Source organism: Oncorhynchus kisutch, linkage group LG15, assembly GCF_002021735.2.
Source record: "Oncorhynchus kisutch isolate 150728-3 linkage group LG15, Okis_V2, whole genome shotgun sequence".
Classification (NCBI taxonomy): Eukaryota; Metazoa; Chordata; class Actinopteri; order Salmoniformes; family Salmonidae; genus Oncorhynchus; species Oncorhynchus kisutch.
Window position 1 is genome coordinate 69,719,570 of NC_034188.2, and position 4,639 is coordinate 69,724,208.

At 42.4% G+C, this 4,639-nt stretch overlaps 1 protein-coding gene across 1 annotated transcript in view; it reads left to right on the plus strand.

Annotated features, from left to right (window-relative positions):
• Positions 1–201: 201 nt before the first annotated feature.
• Positions 202–4,639, plus strand: part of LOC116353682 (uncharacterized) — a 6,957-nt gene continuing 2,519 nt past the window's right edge. Inside the window, exon 1 of the mRNA XM_031791354.1 lies at positions 202–276. The gene's annotated coding sequence lies outside the window, so the exon portion shown is untranslated. The remainder of the gene's footprint in view (positions 277–4,639) is intronic.

A 4,639-nucleotide genomic window follows, 5' to 3' on the forward strand; every position in this document is an offset into this window, starting at 1 on the left:
GGGTGAAAATACAAAGAAAGAATGGCCGACCGTGCGGCAGCGTGGAGTTCTATATCGGCACCGAGGCAATCCGAAACCACAAACTTAGGGGTGGTGGCCTGACTGGGGATACCCGACTGCGTCTGCTTATTCCTTTTAACAGTTGGGATGTACTGGAATTGAAAATGTTGCAACCGTTGGATGCTCTCTTTGTACAGAGCCAACAGCGTCAGAGCCTTGTTCATTTAAAGAAGTGCATAATATATACGAATCGTAAAGATTACGATGCAAAAGAGCCTCAAGAAGATACAGCGTCAGAAGAAACCTAAGTAAGCGGATGCTTTAACCCCGCCCCCCCAGATACCCAAGGGCCTTGTTCTACAATAAAAAGAAAAAAAGCAGACAGTTCTTCATTTCAGCATACACCATGGATCTCCAGACCATCTACGAGGAAGCCACTACGTCATGGGGGCCCGACACTAAAGACTCTATGCCACGAAGCCCTACACTCTACGCACCCCTGGCAAGACCCGTGACACCCCCGACATTTACCCAGCCTGAGGATGTGTTTGATGGGGTGGCCAGTACTGTTTTTGTGGATACAATCAAGGCCTCTGTAGCTACACTTTTAAACGTGGTGATTGGCGAATATATACGAGAAAAATGCATCGGCTGTGAGATCAATCATCCCAGCCAGCGTCGTCATCCTTGCCTCTACGACCCTCCTAGATACTACTTTTTCAATCATTTTGAGGAGCTGGTGAAAAGACTGTGGTCCTGCCGTTTTATACCAGCGCTGGTCATCGCCCTGGAGTCTATGGGTATTGCGCCGTCTATCCCTAGAGTTTACGGGGTAACCGAAGCCTTCCTACATGAACTGAAGGAGGCCCTCTTCATCCATGAGAAACTCAAAGAAATCCGACACACCCTGGTGGACGACAACAAATACAGGGAAGCTGTGATGGCTGATGTGATGCTTTTCTGGCTCAATAAATCCCAAGAGACCGAGTGACATTTTGTTTATTTAGAGCTATGGGTAACTATGTGTCTACGATGTTTGAGCGAATAAATACATTTTTTCTTTTGAGAGACCTTACAAATGTTATGCATCAGATTATTGAAAATAAAGTGAACAATGTAAAGTTCTACACAAACCACAATACAGGGGTTATTGTAGAGCGTGTGTTAAAAATGGAGCAAATCATGAAACATGTCCGACATACGGGCGAGAGTTTACAATGGTCACATATGGTATCAAGGCTTGTTGAGGATTCTGAAGAACTAGAAATAACTTTGGCTAAGATTTTACATTATTTGTTTGAACCACCCTTTAATGTGAATGTGTATCATATTTGTTGTTTATATACTTATATATCAGACGTGTGTGTTTTAAAAATTCAGCGAAACAAACCTGTAAATCTAAACAATATATACAGGGTGTTGCATGCTGTGATTGTTGAGAAAACGGGGACTTGTATCTTGCAACAAATCCTGAATTGTCTGTATACGTAATAATTGTTGCATTCTTAAAATAAAAATTCACAAACTGAAATGTTGTCGTTATATGAAAGTGGCTCATTACAGTTATTGTACCTCAGAGAGGCAAGAAGGATGGCTGAGCAGCTGTTGAAAAACATATATTATAATCCCTCTAACCCCGGGTCTTATGGGGGTAAAGAGCGTTTACAGAGAGCTATAGTCGAAGAAACAGGGAGTCTGTTAAGCGATGCTAAAGTGAATGAATGGTTATCAGAGCAAGATGCCTACACTCTACATAAACCTGTAAGAAAACATTTTCCAAGAAATAGAGTTTTTTCTACGCATCCATTATCCCAATTTCAGGCGGATCTATGTGACATGCAGTCTGTTAGTAATTGGATATGTAGACGGACGAGTCGGTCAAGGATCGATTCAGACAAGGTGGTAAATTGTATGACAAGCTACAGTTTATTCAGAGTGAAGATATCTAGAACAGCGTAATTACGGCTCTCCCGCTGGTTCGTACGGAAGCGCAGACGAAGAAGAGACCGTTACAATCAGTACACCACTATTATATAGGAAAGAATGTAGGTTGATTCTGGAAGATCGGATCTTTGGATTGGTTCATCTGGGGTGTAGTCTGTAGTCTTCCGCCATTGGCTCAGTAGTCTGTCCGTCATCGTAGAATCCTCTTCGGGCATTCAACGTTCAGAGACAACGGAGATCATGTGTGTGTGCGCTGGTTTTGGCCATTAGTGTAATGCGGGAGCTATCCTGTAGGGGACCCCACAGGCTCACCTCTGAGTGGTAGCCCTTTATCAACAATAGTTTGGTCACCTACATAAGAATTAGCATTTCTCTACAAGTCCCTTGCCGATAAAAATGATGGAAATCGCTACATGCTAACGGTTATAGATATTTTCTCTAAATTAGCCTATGTAAGGGTGTTAAAAAATAAGAGCGGGGCAGAGGTGACCAGGGCCTTTGAATCGATCTTGAAGGCAGGAGGCGCCCCCAAGAAAGTGCAGACGGATGGCGGAAAAGAATTTTTTAATAAAACATTTCAGAAGCTAATGAATAAGTATAATATAGTACATTTTGCTACAGGCTCTGATTTGAAAGCTTCGGTTGTGGAACGCTTTAATAGGACTTTGAAAGAGCGGATGTGGCGCTATTTTACAGCTCACAACACCAACCGATATACAGACATAGTTCAGGATTTAGTAAACGGTTACAACCACAGCTACCATAAGACTATACGTATGAAGCCCTCGGAGGTCTCTTCGGAAAACTCTTTTCAAGTCTTTAAAAATATGTATGGTTTGTTCCCACTTCGCCGTAAGAAAAAAATGACTTTTAAATTCCTAGTGGGTGACTTGGTGCGTATATCAAAGTTGAGGGGTGTTTTCGACAAAAAATACGAACAAGGCTTTAGCTCGGAGTTGTTTACCGTTACCGAATGTCTGCCACGCATTCCGCCGGTCTACAAATTAAAAGATTATGACGGGGATCTTATAGAGGGATCTTTTTATGAGAAGGAATTACAGAAGGTCCAGTTGGGTAAAGACAAAGTCTTTCACGTGGAGGAGATTCTAGATCAGAAGAGAGAAAAGGGTAAAAAATGGTTGCTGGTCCGCTGGAAAAACTGGCCTCAAAAGTTCAACAGTTGGGTATTGGAGCAGGATGTGGTGGAGGCAACGGGGGTTAATTTAAACCCCTAGTCATGATAACTAGCGCATCATTCGCGTGTACACAGTTGGGCATCATGGAACACAGCGGCTTCTACCTGACTCTCCCCAGTAATGCGTCGGCACAGATATATCGTAATAATCAGAGTTCGAAGTATACAACCAATTTTCCAAAGCCTATAGAGTTATCAGAGGCTTGGGAAGTAGGTCTCAGCGAGATTACATACCCCCATAGTTGGTATAATATCAAAGCTAAGGACCGTGATTTTTATTGCAAAAGGTTCTCGGAACCTGCGAAACTTATTAAGCTTAAAAAAGGTTTCTATAGAACCGTCGACAGGATCGTCTCAGAGTTGAATGAACACCTAACCCTGAACAAGATGGAAATATTCCTATTCTACAATCCAATCCATAAAAGGATACAAATCTCAGGGCCTGCTAACGGAGGTATAAAGACCAGCGGTAATTTATCCTACATGTTGGGGATGGGTCCCAATAAATGGACGTATGTGAACGATAAATTATTCCCATTCCCTGCGGATATACATGCAGGCTTTTACAACATATTTGTCTATACCGACATCATAACCTATCAAAGGGTCGGAGACAGCTGTGTGCCCCTCCTGCGAACAGTTCATATAGACGGCAAGGATGGGGACATCGTCACTGTCAATTATGACAAGCCGCACTACGTACATGTCAGCAAGAACTATATTGAAAACATTCTGGTTGAGCTTAAAACGGATCAGAACGAAAACATTGAATTTACTTATGGTAAAACGATTGTAAAACTCCACTTTAGACCCACCAAAACCTCTCTACATATATAATAGCTGTATTATATTTATAAACATAATACAAATAAAAGGGTTATGGAGCACCATCAGCTCGACCCTAACCGTTATGTTTCATACTATGTGGATCAAGTGGGTAATGGACTACCAGGATATCATGGAGCGCCGACAATGTATGGTTCGGGGATAGGAGGTATATTCCGTAACCTCTTCAGGATGGTTTTACCGTTTATGAAGAGAGGCTTCAGCATAGCCAAACCACATTTAAAATCAGCGGCTAAAAATATAGTAAGTGAGGTTGTAGCCAATGCTATGACCCGAAGGGCGTCACCAGAGGTGGAGCATCAAGAAGGCTCGGGGCTTATGATATTGTCTCGAAGGCCAAAAAAGAGACCCCCTGGTTTAAGGCGTAGACCTGCACCTAAAAAGCGTCGGTTAACTGTTAAAAGAACCTCAGTAAGTCAAAGACGGGGTAAAGTGAGGAGGTCTGTACCAAAACAGGCTAAAAGAATACTAGGAAGTATTTTCTAAAAGAATAAGTGACATGGCTCTTTTACATCGAATGTCCTCTGAAGCTATAAAGACAGAACTTGATCTTTTCACGGCACCGTTAACGCAGCATTCAATAGATAGATCCAGTTATGTGGAGATAGGCCCGTTATCGGTAATAGCAGAGAGAGGGGCTATCGAATTTTTCAT